The sequence below is a fragment of the Mirounga leonina genome, unplaced genomic scaffold (assembly GCF_011800145.1).
Source record: "Mirounga leonina isolate KUSES-001 unplaced genomic scaffold, KU_Mleo_1.0 Mir_180, whole genome shotgun sequence".
NCBI lineage: Eukaryota > Metazoa > Chordata > Mammalia > Carnivora > Phocidae > Mirounga > Mirounga leonina.
The window spans coordinates 15,331,460-15,347,625 of record NW_023270469.1 but is presented as its reverse complement, the minus strand read 5'-3'; the positions used below and the strand labels follow the sequence as shown (position 1 = coordinate 15,347,625).

Genomic DNA, 16,166 nt, shown 5'->3' with positions numbered 1-16,166 from the left:
AGTGAGAATTGTTAGTAGCTGTCATCATACCATTATGGTGTCTAATATACCAGGTTTCAAAACCCAGATCTACCGCGCATGAGTTGTGTGACCTTGAGCAGGGGCTTCAACCTCTTCAAGTCGGCACTTCCTCATCTGTAAAATGAGGATAAAAAGAGGAAGTTGTGTTAAATGAGTTTATGTAGGTACAGCATTTGGAACTGTGTTTGACATGCAGCAGGCACTACACAGGTGTTTGCAGCTGCAGTTAATAGAACGATGCTGGTGAGCATTACCATGGTTAGCATAGTGATGGAATCTGGCACATTGCTGGCCTTGGACAAGATCCTCAACCCTCCCAAGGCTCATCTGTGAAATGGGGATATGGATGTAGCATTTTGAACTATGTTTGATTATCATAAGCATTATACAGGTGTTTGCTACTGCAGTTATGTTGATGATAATGAGTATTGCCTTTATTAGCATTGCTAAAGACCTTGATAAGTTTTTTAGCTGTTGCTTTGGACAGGGTCCTCAACTTAACCCAGTCTGCATTTTCTCATCTGGGAAATTCTGTTAAGTTGAAAGGAACACGTTAGATCGTGGGAAGCACTTGGCTCCATTCCTGGCCCATGGCCGTGGAAAGCACTCAGTGAACATTGGCTACTATGCCTTTCTTCATGCATCGAGCACTAGGTACTGGGAACACATTAGCAGCAACACTACTGTCCCCTTTTCTCAGATCTCTGTTCACTCTACACCAACCCTGACACACTGTCGCTAAATCAGTGATGGGGACCATATGTTGTCCCAAGTTAGCCACCCTATTTTCGGACAACTCGTAGATTTAGAAGAGTGTTCTTTTCTTGTTTGAAAATTATGTGAAAGAAGATAAGGTATCAGTTAATCTCAGTGGTTAGTGTTAGCTCTGTGGTCTGGGCCCATGCAGAGCACATTTGTCCCTCTTCCATGTGACAGCCCGCCAAATATATGAAGACAGCACTCACTTCTCTCCTAAGCGTTTTTGTCATCAGACTAAACATCTCTATCTCTTTCACCCTTTTGTCACGTAACACAATTCCCAAACCCCTCACTTTATTGATTGCTCTCATCTGGACCTGCTCCAGGTTTTCAGTGGTCACCCTAAAACATGTCATGTGGCCTGTGTTCAGCCCTCCTGAGGGGCACACTTGCCCTACTGAGGACTGCTACCTACCTCATCCTGGTACAATCTTAATTTATTGAGCTGTCGTAGGTTTGCCATAGTTCTTTTAGCAATCCCATCTGGCCTCTCCTGTTTTATTTTAAGCTTCAGTTGACTGACACAATTTATACATGGACTGGTCATAAGCAAGATCCTCCTCCTCCTGCCTTTGATAATTAAAGCTTTGAACCTATGTGTGCACAGTCCAGTTATATTTTATCTTGTTAAGTTTGGCTTGTGTTTCAAACTACTGAGATATTTGACAATTATTATATTTTTACTAGAAAGTTATCTCATACTTACTGTAAGATATTTGGGAGATACAGATAAGTGCAAATAAGAAAATAAAGATCATTTATTTCTCACCATCTAGAGATAACTATCGTCAGCATTTTGGTGACTTCCCAGACCTGTTTCTTGTGTTGTGTATGTGTTGTGTGTATGCGTGCATTTGTCATTACAAAATTGGGATCACATTGTATATAGAGTTTATTTTATTTATTTATTTATTTTTTATTTACAAGATTTTATTTATTTATTTGACAGAGAGAGGCACAGCGAGAGAGGGAATACAAGCAGAGGGAGTGGGAGAGGGAGAAGCAGGCTTCCCGCGGAGCAGGGAGCCCGATGCGGGTCTTGATCCCACGACCCTGAGATCATAACCTGAGCCGAAGGCAGATGCTTAACGACTGAGCCACCCAGGCGCCCCCTGTATATAGAGTTTAGATGCCTTTTTCATTTAATATTAAACTGTGAGAAATGTCTTACATAATGAAATTATATTTGGAAATTTGATGGCAAAGTACATCCTGTGGACATATGGATATTCCATAGTGTATCTGACCATTCCTCTATTATTAGCAATAAAGATTATTTCCAAGATTTTGGTGTTAGAAATAATGCTTCAGTGAGCATCTCTGTCTATAGCAGGGTTTCTCAACCTGAGCACCACTGACTTTTGGGGCTGAATAATTCTTTGTTGTGGGGCTGTTTTGTGCATTGTAGGATATTTTATCTCTGGCTCCTACCTACTCCATGTCAGTAGTACACCTCCCCACCGAGTTGTAATGACCAAAAAGGTCTCCAGACATTGCTAAGATTCGCTTAGGGTTAAAATTGCTCCCCCGCCCCCGAGTAGAGAACTATTGGTCTTTGTTTCTTCAGCTGAATGAGGGGGGAGGAGGACAGTGCAAACAGTTGGGATACCAACTGCAAAGAGTAAGGGAGTGCATTGTCAATAGTCTTTAAAAACAATTAATAAAACCAACTGAAAATTAGCCCATTTTTTATTATCATTGTGTCTCAATAATGTCAATAATGAAATTCTCCTTCCTACCGGGGTGGAATGCTCCCATTTCATTTCCATCTCCACCACCCCTAATGGTTTCACCGTTGTCCCTTAAAAAAAAAAAAAAAGTCCCAAAGCACACTGTTTTTGTTCCCCCAAAGTTGTGTAGAATTTTAACAACACAGCTTTCTGGGTGAATTTTGTTTATTTTTTTTCTTATAGCTTTCTTGTCACAGATCTCAGACCCATTGGGGACAGTGCTGGGCGATCCTTGCTATATTCACAGTCGTCTCGTCCCTCTGTTAAGTATTATCTTCTTACTGGATCAAGTTCAAGGAGCGTAACTCCCTCTTCTCTTAGGGTGTATTAATCTCTCCAGTACTTGGGAACATATGCTTGAGGGTTTAGGGCACTTCCCTCGTTTGCCAAAATATGCTTTCATTATAATACTCCTCTGTTTAAAAATAATTTTAACCGGTCTCCTTGCTGCTCATGAGCATACATTTGACTTCATGGCTTCACATATGTTGTTCTACTTCCTTGGAATACCCTTCCTCATTCCTACACAAACCCTATGCACAGGAAACCTTTCTTGGGTTTTAAGTCTCTCACTGATATTCTGCTTTTCTAAGCTCTTTCTTACGTGATCTGTATCATATCTTATCATTTAGTATCCTTTGGCACGTAACTTACCCATCTATGTATTTCTAATTATTTTAGTAACTTAGTCTTATCTCAACAATTAGAACATAAATTTCCTGAAGGCAGAGATGTCTTACCCTTGAAAATCTTCTCAAAAACAAGTCTGTAAATACTCAATAAACAGCTGCTGGTGATGTATAATTCGTTCTGTTCCAACATTACTTAACTTCCTCATTTCCTAGCTTAGCTCTATAAAATTCAGTGCAAGAATTAAAAATATGTGTGTGTGTCATTCACATGTCTTAATTTAACCTTAAAATTAACTAGCTAGACATCCAAACCTAAATTTCAAGACAGGTCTCCCAGATTTTTCCATCACTGATCTATCTGATAAGTATTTTCTGCAGGCATCAGACGATCCATAACTATCTCTAACAGTTCTAGCCCCCACCCCGGGGCCCCTTTAGTTGTTTATATCCTCCAGCATTGAAAGCCAAGCCACCATTGAACATGAGGTTGCAGAAACCACAGGAGCTGACAGCTTTGCTGGCTAGAGTGCTGGTTCTACAGAATCAAGAGACTTCCTAGACTTTCTGTTTCATGTTCCTGTAAAGGTAATTACTAACCTTCTGGGTACCTGCTACCCATTTCCAAATGTCATCCCACAGTTCATTTTACATGAAAATAATACCTAATACTTCTTGTCATTTCCCCCCAATTTTTCAAACTCTGAACTTTCAAGAAATTATCATCATTACAGGGATTAAGGAAAGTTTAAAGTCTAAATTTTAATGACCCAAAATACCAAGAAATCAGAAAGATGCTGTAGGAGGAGGAGAGATGACCAAGATGAGAAGGGAAGAAAAGAAAGGTCTTGCAGCTAGGTTTCACTCTACAGTCAGCATAGTGCTTTTGTCTGTCCATCTGTAGTTCCCATTGCCACTCTGCCATTGTGAGTCACGGGGGGAGCCCAGAGAGTACACCAGAACAAAATGGAGTTAACCTTGACTTGGTTACTGGCACGAGAGATTCAAAGGGCTGTCCTAGACCAGACCAAATTCTATTCTGAGGATATGTTTTTGCAGAAAGAAGCAGATTTTCCAGTTTCAGAGAAACAGGAGAGTTCTTTTAAGTCCAGCCTCCAAAAGCTCCTTGACCAACAACCTTCGGTGCTCACTGTCCTCTTGGGGTCAGCCCAGATTGATTTAGTGATTAACTCCAACATTTTTCTGGCTTCTCCACTACACCAGCACATTTCAGGTTTCTAAATATAGGTCAACCCAGGCAATTAGGAGAGAGCTTCTGTTTTTGAAAGGTATTCAGCAGGCAGAAAGCCCAGTTTACAAATGAGTGATCATGTTTGGCCTCAGATGACTTGACCGACAGGGACTGCGATATTCTCAGTGACGCGTTGGGATATATGAGAAACGTCCACAATTATTACATCAAAGACTGTATTAACCACAGGAAACTTTAATTTGCCATCAAAAAATGCATTTGTCACTGACCTTTGTTAAGCACCTCCATTTTAGGTTGCCAGTTTTGTGATCTTGCTGCTCTTGTGTTGGAGAGAAACGGGTTATGTTGAGTGAACCCATAGTCCCACTTATCTGTTGGCCATGAGCAACTTAATCAGCAAAGGTTTCAATTTGGTTCCCACCTCGCTCCACATCCTTCTCTCAGTACTGTCCTAAGCTGGGAAATTGATCACACTGCCTTGGGAGGCTAGAGATGAAAATGTGGCATTGACTCTGGCTGGGTAGGACATTATTTAGGAGGCTACCACTCCAGGCCAGTACTCTGCATAAGCCATCAGAGTCCCTTTGGATGAGGCCTTGCAGCCTATCATTGCTGGACCCTGAAGTTCAGTTGATCCAGATCTTACCCTAACAAAGAGTCTCAAGTATGCACTCTTGTCATTATCCCTAAATGAGGTGATCTTTTCATTTTGGAGAATTAGATGTATTAAAGTATGAAATGTGAATATTCAAACTACCACAATTTTTGAAGCTCTATCTTGATAATTAATTCTGAAAAAAAAAATGTATGGAGAACCAAGAACAAAATACATGGGAACAAAGGAACAGACGGGCTCTCTCCTGGGTTTGGAGGGAAGGATGGCAGTACTGTGCACATAAAAACTTGATAGAACCCAAAACCTTGTTCAGCGTGTGGTCCGGCAGAGTCAGCAGCACCTGAAAGCTTGTTAGAAAGGCCCTCTCAGGCCCCCCCAGACTTACTGAACCAGAATCTGCATTTTAAGATCTCCAAGTAATTCCTATGCACTTTGCAGTTGGTGACGCTTTGATCTAGAAGTCCGCCAAAGTTTGGGTTCAGTCATCAGACTAGGATTATGTGGATTTCAGTGTACATAGTAGCTAGGACTATGTGTTATTCCTGCCAGGATGCTAACTGAATTTTCCCCTCTCTGAAGAGGAAGCAGCATACAAAATGAAATAATCTACCATTGTGAGATGTTAACATATCAAAGTCATATTTTCTTTCTTCTTTTCCTGTGCTCTCTCCCACCGTAATGGATATGGCTGGCACGTTAGTAATGCAGAAGCTTCCTGGGACATGGGATTTTTCAAAGGGGCGGAAATTCTTGGGCATTGTGGTGGTGAATATTGGCTTCAGCTCTGCCAGAAGATCTCAAGTTGCAGAGCTGATAAAACATACCCGGCCATGTGGGCGCTCATTTCTAGCTCGGCAGAGACATGCAAGTCAGTGAAATCTGGGAGTCAGCTGATTATAATTCCTAAGCTATAGTAGTGTCTTCCTCATCTTTAGCTTTCAGACCACAACAACTCATCTGAGATGTCATCTCTAGACTATTTCTGACTCCATTGTCCTCTTTTCATGGACCGATTGCTAGAATCTGACCAGGACAACAACAACCTAACAGAGCCTCAGAAACTGATTTCCGTTGCTCTCCTTTGCAATGCATTATTGGCTCAAAATGGGCTTTCCCCTCATCCAACAGCTTTACCTGGTAGAAACCCCTTTCTTCAACCACTCCAGGTGAATTGCATCCTTCTTGAGGACTCTGAATTGCCTGGCTTGTTCCTCCTTCCTCCCACCTAGTCACTGTGGTCACATTGGTGGCTCCCTCCACTCTTGTGAGGTAAGCGTGGCTCCTTCCCTCTGGTCTGGGCCATTTTTCCTAGGCTGCTTTTTTTTTTTTTTTTTTAATTTTATTTTATTTTATTTTATTTGTGGTCTCTGTCATTCTGCCGGGGCAAGGGGGTAAAGAGATCTGACACTAAGTGCAGGGAAATGCTGAATCTGGAATCTATCTTCCAGACGGCACAAGAATAAAAATTCATGGCAGGACAGCAACTGCTGACACACTCCCAAAGACATATTGCAGGTAGCATTATTTATTGTGGCAAGGAGTTCATAGAAGTGCTACCTCAAAGCACCCTGAGAGATCCTGAAAAGCCCATCTCCCATCACGTGAGGCAGATTTATGGGGGCTGCTCTTAGAGAGGTCAGGTGGTGCGGCTCAGGACGCGGCTCCTTCCAGAAAGCCTGGATTCCCTTAACATATTCAGTGCAGTTTGATTGGTTCAAAGGAGGGCTTGAGTCTGTAATGTTGACCATAAAATTGCAGTGACACGCTGCTTTAGATAAGAGGGCTGGAGGAAGGGGGCAGGGAGGCTGTGGGCACAGGAGCACAGCCAGCCCAGGCAAGACCCGAGCATGCGCTCATATTTTAGGTTAATGTGCGGGAAAAGGATGGGGGATGGGACCAGGCGGATTAATGTTCGCACAAAAGAAAGCTGAACCCACCAGCCTGGACATGGCAGACACCCTGCCTCTGTCCACATAAAGCCACGTGCACACAAACACACAGAGAGACATGTGGGGACCTGGAGGTACAACCCCAGACAGAAAGAGCCAAAACTGGGCTAGCCAGAATAACCTCCCCATTGTCCTGGAGTCACCAGGGGGACTGCTTTCCCCATGACCCTTGCCAACTAGATCAAGTGTCTCCCAGGCTCTCCATCAGCCCTATTTAAATGGTGTCATTCCCTATGCTGCTCACTAACCAGCCTTGGATGCACATATTCCCCATCCACACCCTTCACCCAGACACAGCCCAGAAATGACATTCTTGTGCAAGCTCAGGGGGGGCTCGGACAGATGAGAGGCTGCCAGTGAAGGGCGCTGATTCCTCTTTTCTGGAATGAGTGACATCCAGGCAGGCCAAGAGAATCTGGCCGTAAGGAAATGACCTCCGTGCCTTTTCCTGGATGTAGGGTTTTAGAAATTCAGTCAGATGGGTGAGCGCCACTCACTGATTCAGGGCAAGTGTCTTCAATATGAATGTGTTTACCCTGGTCAGTTTCTACGGATAGTATTTCAGAGCCACCCCATTTGTAGCCCAAATCCTTGGCCTTCTGTGGGCGGCTTGGTTAAGAGATTTAATTGCTGTCAACTTTCCACATGTGAGTTAGAGAGATGGACTATATAAGGGGAAGAGATGGTCATCTAAATAATTGAGGTGATTATCTTTTTCTGAATTATTCAGCTAGGACCTAAATTGTCCTATAAATTCACAGAAAGGTAGGTTTTGGTTTGAATTATACAGATAATAGCCTTAATTCTTCACTTCACTCAATCCTGTAGGTCCAGTTGAAAAGTGACTCTTTCTTCCTTTGTTGAAACTGACATCATTTAGATTTTTGCCTCCACCTGTTTTTAAACTTGCATGCAACCACGTCTCCCTTACACCTTACACGTGAGGAGTTTGGAACATCCATCTTGGTTCATGAGGTCGGCCTCCAGAGTGTGAACTGTGGCAGTGGGAGCATGAACGTTTTTAAACTTACTGAGATGAGAAGTGGAGAACCTATTAAAATCTATCCATTGCTCTTTTGCTCCTTCAGAACCCATTTAGAGACTCCCCATAATTTGCATACCCTGCCAATCTCCCATCTCTCATCCCTGATTTTTAAGATATAAATCGCTGCCACTGTTTAATGTTGCCTGCTCACAGCGGATAGTCCAAGGCACTGTTATTTTCCTATTGGATTCCAGACCTAGCGTCCTTGCAGGTTCTGTCCTGAGGGATGTGACCACTGACTTCGTCAAATCCAGGAGACCACTCGGAGACTCTGAGCACCACTGCTCAGATGGTCATCCTTGCCCGTTGGCCTAAACAGTCGCTCCTCCGAGTACCACTGTTGACCCCCTGAGGTCCAACGCTTGACCTCATTAATACAAAAGGGGAGAAAGCTAAGTGAATGTTTTCACAGTCGCCTTTTTCTGCAGGCCACCTGGAGGTTATCAAGGCCAGAGGCTGCTTTCTAGTTCATAAACCTGTTAGGGTATTCGGAGTCATGATTCTCTTATTCAACTGTCTGTGCTTTTCCTTGGGACAACTAATCCCTCAGCGTGACTGGTGGAAGCCGCAGTATTGATTTCTGTGTCTCTCTAAACCTCAGTTGTGTTCAACGCTTGTTAGACATCTGAAGGAATATCCAGTGGGCTCTGGGGGCAATTTGAGAGCGAGGCGCAATAGGCCCGCTCTTAAGAGAAGTTTCTGTAAGGTTGCCGGGCAAGCCAATTGAATAAAATGAGAAAGAGAGGGGATGGAGAGGATGAGAGGGAAGAGAGGAGGGAAAAAAGAGAAAGAGGAAAGAGAAAGAGAAATGAGAGAAATAGGAGGGGAGAGGAAAGAAAGGAAGGGGGAAGAAGAAAGAGAAAGGGGACTCTGTCCTGCTAATAGGAATCTTGAAGGATTTTCATCTTTTCTGTTCCTTTAAGTCTCAACTCTCCCTTTGTTAATAAAAGAGCATTTTTCATTTTCTGGTCAGTTCCAAATGGGATGAGAGGAGGGTGTCCACATGTGTGGCTGGTGCAGGAGAAAGGGTGTACCTGGGGAATTCACAAAGGGCGTGGCCTCATGGTTCCTATGTAAATGGAGGAGGGCGCGCCCGAGGATGCTCCTGCCAGCAACTGAAGCCAGGAGAAAGGTTGATGCAAAATGCAGGGTTCTCAGGGGGTTATGCTGAGCAAAATAAGTCAATCAGAGAAAGACATGTATCATATGACCTCTGATATGAGGAATTCTTAATCTCAGGAAATAAACTGAGGGTTGCTGGAGTGGGAGGGGTGGGGTGGCTGGGTGATAAACACTGGGGAGTGTATGTGCTATGGTGAGCACTGAATTGTGCAAGACTGTTGAATCACAGATCTGTACCTCTGAAACAAATAATGCAGTATATGTTAAGAAAAAAAAAAGAAGATAGCAGGAGGGGAAGAACGAAGCGGGGGCAATCGGAGGGGGAGACAAACCATGAGAGATGATAGACTCTGAAAAACAAACAGGGTTCTAGAGGGGAGGGGGGTGGGAGGATGGGTTAGCCTGGTGATGGGTATTAAAGAGGGCATGTTCTGCATAGAGCACTGGGTGTTATGCACAAACAATGAATCATGGAACACTACATCAAAAACTAATGATGTAATGTATGGTGATTAACATAACAATAAAAAATTTTTTAAAAAATGCAGGGTTCTCTTCAGGGTTACCACACTCTTAAAAGCGTGCTTCTTGTAACAACAGCATCAGGAGCACTAGAATATGATTTCGTTGCAGGAATTACGATCTCAAATTGAAAGACTGGCTCATTGCAATAAGGCATCCGAGACTTGGCAATGATTTTCCACTGTCATTCAGTAAGAATGTCATTCACTTCTTTAACATACCTAGGCCGCAAAGCGTCTAGGTCTGTCTCAGTCAGGAGTTCTCAACTGGGGGCAATCTTGCACCTCCCTACCCCTCCCTGTCCGAAGGACATTTGGCAATGTCTGGAGACATTTTTGATTGTCATGATTGGGGCATGTGACTGGCATTTAGTGGGTAGAGGCCAGGGATGCTGTTAAACACCCTACAGCGCACAGGAGAGCCCCCCCACAACAAAGAATGGTACAGTTTGAAATGCCGGTACAGCCAAGGTTAAGAAACCCTGCCTCGGCTTTCGCATTTTTCTCCTCCCTTATTTGCTTCCCATCTTTACCTAAGACATTTCCTCAGCCAGTAGTATATGATAAACACCTCTAGGGAATTAAAAAAAGAAAAAGAAAAAAAGAAGGAAAGACAAAGATGCTTTTCTGTCCCGGCCACACTTATCAAACCTCTCTGGGGATGAGGCCCAAGAATCTATATTTTGAAACGTTAGCCACGTTACTTTTACCCACAACCAGATCTGAGGATCCTAGAAAGAGATAGATGGCTCTTTCAAGATGCTGTCAAGTGTGAGAGCACATGTCCAGATTGTTTTTCAGTCAGAAATCTCTTTCCTGAGTTTTAGAATCGGAGGAAGTTTGACCAGTCCAATACAGCCCAGAGCAATGCAGTTCCCTCTTGATGCTCTAGTATTAAGGTTCATTTCTCCACCTAAGAATTATATTCTGCTCCAGCATGAGTGTGTTGGGCTGTTTCCAGCATCTTGCCTTCCTGTGCTGGAAAAGCCGGGACCATTGGTCTGTAAAACCAGAGAATTCTTGGCTGTTAGAGCCCCCGTGCGCTGGGGCCCAGAGCCACCTGCAGGCCATACCAAGATTACCTTTGTTGTCAGTGCTCTCCAGGTAGAGTCTAGAAGAGTCTGCTCAAACGCTCACAAGCTATTTGGACCACATCAGACCTCGCCTCCATAATGGCCTCCTGGTGTCTTTGTTTTCTAGAGCGGGGCTATTTGAAGGGTCCTTTGTCTTACCAAGTGGCTCTTGGGAAGAAACAATAGCAGAGGAATCACACCAAACTCATTAGCTGAAAGAAGGCAGAGCCATTCATGGTGGTATATGATAGTCAGAATAAAGCAGAGATTCAGATGATGCCATGGATCAGTAAGATTTATCAAATCCGTTTTCTTTCTGCCACTGAGAGGAGAGAGATTAGGAGATGACCCCAGTTGTTGGTGGTAATTGTTGTAGTTCCGTGCTTTGTGAGAGCTGACTTGGAAGCACAGAATGCTCCTCATCACTTTTCCTTTGCTTCCTTAACTCCTGCGAACCTGGTAGTCCCTAGAATATGCATGGTGGAATACGGGGCAACCTGCATAAATAGTGCCAAATGGTCGGCCCTTGCCGGGCCCAGCCTCAGCCCGCCCCTCCTGGGCTGAGACATTTTATCGGTTTCCCTCTTCATCTGCAGCTTGGGCTCTTGCCCCTCCTCGTTATCATTACCTTTCCCGAGACTCGAGCCCGCCCCTCATCAAGATTTATATCGCCACATTCATTAGGTGATACAATACTGTCAACAGAATCAGCAGCGGCAGCAGCGGCCTCATTATCTCCGTGGTTAACCCCTGCCTCCCCATTGCTGGGCCCTGTCAGGGATTTTAAATTCAAATTAAATTTTCATGCGGCAGCTTTGATGTTGGAGGTAGAACTGCCTAGTCAGGAGGTGGTTGGGGGAGGAGATGCTATTGTTACGATACCTCGCCCTCGGGGGGCGGGTGGGGGGCCTCCAAGCAGCATGTCCACAGAAGACATGCTGGCTCTGTGAGGGGACTCAGCGGCACATTCTCCTGCTGGAACTTCATTTTCTGGTTGGAAAAATAAATGAAGGAGCATGTATCTCAGAGGCCTATAGATCATAACAGATTGTCTAAGGACTGGAGTCTTTGGGTCCAGATGCTCTATGTCACCCTAGGGGCCAGCTCAGGGATCCCAGCCTGTAAAATAATAATAATCATAATTTGAATTTAGAGAGGAAATTAGTCACTTTCAAGATTTTCTGACATGAGAAGGAAAGAGCACCCTTTTCTGGACCTATATCTCCTTGCACCTCTCCATTAGGTACACAGATATTGATGCTATTTAAGGTATCAAAAATACACATAGTTTTAATCTTTGTGCATTTATGCAGTGAACTTAAGTTGTCCCAGGCATACCTGAAGCTCTGCAAAGTAGAGAGTTTATTTTGGGCATCGTTACAGAGTAATAAAATGAATTTTCGCTGTGGAACTGGCATATGGTAGCTACTTGCCAAATGTTACTTTTTCCTCCACCTACTGCATCTCCCTCGCACACCCCCTGTGCCTTTAGAGTGATGATACTCAGTAAAAACTTGTCTGCTGGCCTGGCTTGTATCCTAATAGCATCACAGCTGGCCATTTCAATCACATGGTAAGGCCCAGAAGCCTAAAATACACCCTGTGAGCTTTCTACCTAATTGCCCTCTATAATAATCAGCAACAGAAATGGTTGATTGAAGGAGTAGACATAAGTAAAGTCTAATATTAAGTTCACACTATGTGCCAGGCTCTATCCGAAGTGCTATCTCATCTTATTTATCCTGCCCAATAACCCCACATGGTAAAGTTATTATCACACAATTTTCAGAGGAAGAAATGGAGGCTCAGAGAGGTTCTGTAACTTGGCCAAGGTCACATAATAAAAGAAGGGTTTTTACCTGGCCTGCTCTGTCTTCAAAGCCTATGCTCATTCTCCCTCTGCTGCTTCTTGTTTCTCTCTTAAAATGACAAGTTCACGTTGTATCAGATATGTATCCATATCTGTGGTCTTTGACTTCCATATGCAAGAAAGCAAGTTGCAGGTGGAAGGATCTGGCTTACTTCCACCTGTGATAGCTTTCATTTACCTGGTTCTACCTACTCAAGCCCCATTATAGCTAAGGGCAAAAACAAGGATTGTGTATCTGCTGTAGGCATTCATATTTGTAGCAAGCCTCCTGTGTCAGTGTAAGAGAACAAGGTGACCAGTTGCCTGGGGAATGACAATGCCTCTTCACACTCAAGTGGGTTTGTCCTAGAATCGGCACCTACATCACTAAGCACTTGGGCTTTGAGACTGAGTCTGCCTCTCAGCTTCACAGCTCACTAGCTCAGTGACCCAGGGCAATTACTTAACCCTTCACAACCTCAGTTCCCATATCTAAAAAAATGGGAAATCGTCATTTCTGCTTCACACGACTATTACGAAAGTAAATGAGATGATGCTTATAAAGCAGTTTGAATTGTGCATGGCCCATGGTAGATGCTCAATAGACATTTATTATCATATTACCGTGGTTGAAGTCATTAGTAGTAATAGTTAGTCCTAGGCAAATCAATGCAAAGAATCTATGCAGAACTAAGACCCAGTACATAACAGTTTGTCTTAGATAACTGATCAAGGGCATGGATTCTCTTTATTCATGTTGTTGAATAAGGGACTGAGAAACAGAGGGATAGGAAGCAAGAGGGAAGCCATTAACAGAATTGTTGTCTGATAAATTTGTTAGATTTTTTAATGCATGAGTCAATCCTGAACCTGCTCAAAGAGAGTAATTTTCTAATTGTGTTGATATATATTATCTTCACATTAGAACGGTACTGTCTGTTCTCGGATATATTTTCAGAGTGAGCCCTAGAAACGTGGCTGTTTCGTGTTAATTTCCCACATTGAGGGTATGGAAGACCCATTAAAGTTCTCTCATGCTTCCTTCCCGGACTTTATTTCCGCAATCTTCATAATTCAGTTGTAACGTTGCACTTACACATTATCATACAAGGTCTTGGCTTGTAGTGATGTTTTTAAATGAGAGAATTTGGACATTTTTATGCTTTTTCAGTTATGTCTCTTAAAATGAAATTTCATAAGCATTTAGCTGGTAATATGAACCCATTGCCTGAGTTATTTCCAAACAGTGTACAGAGGTCAGGATACTATGGTTTGAAATACACACAGAGGGGGTTGTAATGAAAGGCCTAGGACTGTGAGCCTCTCTGAGGATAATGCGTGAACAGTGGCTGAACCAGAGGGCCCCATTCAGGGAGTCACAACAGTGGCCGGGACACCATTCCAGCTACCACTGCAATCGCAAAGAGGGAAGGAGCCGCGGGAAGCTGCCCCACGCTGCCTGGAGAAAGCCATTTCCTGCAAGGAGGTCCCTAATGGGTGAAGACCAACCAGGGCTTTTGGCTCCCTCTGCCAGCAGCCTTCTTGCCCATGCATCTCCTCCCTCACCACAATCCCTTGCTCTCCCAGTCCCTTGGCCAGGTGTGAAAGGGCAGCCACTGCCTTGTCACCCAGTCCCCTGTCCCACCCAGGCCCAGCCTCTTCCCTTGCTCTCACTAACCCCTCATCAGCCACTTCACAGCAGCCTCCTGTCTGTGCCATTCCCTGAAAGGCAAATGGATCTGCTGACATCCTCAATATTGCTACCTAGAACTGGAAATAGAAAACGAGCAGCCCTGAGGATGTGGCACGTTGCTCTGGGGGGATTTCAAACACGGTACAGAAAGGTGGTGGAATTTCAGAAAATGTGCTGAAACCCAGTTGTATAGTTGGACTTTAATTCTTAGAGCCAATTAGAAAGGTTTAATAAGTGCACAAATTAAGCCTTGAGAATATTCACACTTTTCTTTAAATACTTTTCTTCAAACTTGTTCCTCCAGTTGACAGCAAATGTCCAGACACAGGTTGAGTTGTGTTTTCTATCAATTCCTCAATCATTCTTTAAGTGCCAAACAGTGAGGAAACTGGACATGGGAAGAGAGAGAAGCAAAGATTTCGAGTGGTCCCCCACCTGGCTCAATCCGTAGACAGTCAAGGGTTAGTCATTCTTAGAAGAGCATGACTGTGGGTGTTAAGACTGATATCCATCTACCAAGCAAAACTAGAGGGTCCACACTGTTGCCTCTCCCATGGCTAACATAGCTCTTCCATTTGGGCTCCTTGCTCCCAGGCCTGTTGCAAATCAGCATACTACTTAATGACTTCTTCCTTGTTCTGTCTCCAAAATAGACATTGGACCCAGCCAACTACTTTCTAGTTTTGAGAATTCTGGCTGATGTTTGTAGAAAACATAAGGATAATCAACATGTCACCATTGTAGGGGGAGGGACTGCTTATCTAGGGAGAGACTTTGAAGCTCATGGTATGGCATCCATCACCTGGGCGATTTGATCCCTTTCTAGGATGCGATTCTCAACCTATAGGCTAGGAAACAAATTTGTGAAATAAAACAAGGGCAGTTTACAACTTCACAATAAAAAATATAACCCATTGTAATAAGTATTTCAACACATCCAGCTATTTTTGTGACTAAAAATAGGAGTACGTGGGAACCCAAATCATCATCAAAATATAAATGTATTAGGGGTGCCTGGGTGGACTCTTGATTTTGGCTCAGGTCATGATCTCAGGGTCATGAGATCAAGCCCTGAGTCAGGCTGTGTGCTCAGCAGGGGAGTCTGCATGAGATTCTTTCTCTCCCTCTCCCCCTCCCCACCCCTGCACACACATGCTCTCTCTCTCAAATAAATAAATCTTTAAATATATATATATGAAATTTTGTAAGCATATTTCATAACACATATATATATGTGTGTGTGTGTATATATATATGTGTGTGTGTGTATATATATACACATATATATATATTTGGATGTATTACTTTGCAGTAAGAAGTATCTGTCCCAGAGACCAGAATTTGCAGTTGTAATGCTGAGCCCATTCTTATGGAAATTTTTAGTTAGACAACCAAGGAATAATCCAAAGGTTTTCTAGTGAACACTGAATCTGATCATAGTAAGACAGGTTAAGTAAAGGTGTAATGATGGTCTTACCAATAAGCCCAAATATTTGAAGACTATTGGCCAACACTCACTGAATCTCTATCCACTTTGACTGTACTAACAAAACTACTACACTGCTCAGCCCCAGTGAATGCTTTTTACTCGGCATTGCCAGTGTTTGTATCCATGAATCTCCTTTCTCTCTGTTACTGTGATGATACCTGCTTCTGATGAAATTCTCTTCCATTACATATGTTGACATGTCTCATAGGCACAGTGATACTGGCCTGTGTGTGTCAGTCTGTCTCTTTGAGGTGACTGCCTACAAAGAATGAAACTTTAAAATCCATATTCCTTTCATTCATTTTTTCATTCCCAAATCCTAGGGGTCTTCTCACTATTGCTTTATGCACCAATAGCAGAAAATAGAGTAAAATAGAATATGGCTAAACTATAGGGACATGACAGGCACTGAAATCTCAGATGTACTATTTATCGTCATTCCTGGCTTTCATCTAAA

At 43.3% G+C, this 16,166-nt stretch overlaps 1 protein-coding gene across 1 annotated transcript in view; it reads left to right on the top strand.

Moving 5' to 3' along the window:
- Window positions 1–16,166, top strand: part of ZFHX3 (zinc finger homeobox 3) — a 704,611-nt gene that overhangs the window by 243,712 nt on the left and 444,733 nt on the right. The gene's annotated exons all lie outside the window — the stretch shown is intronic.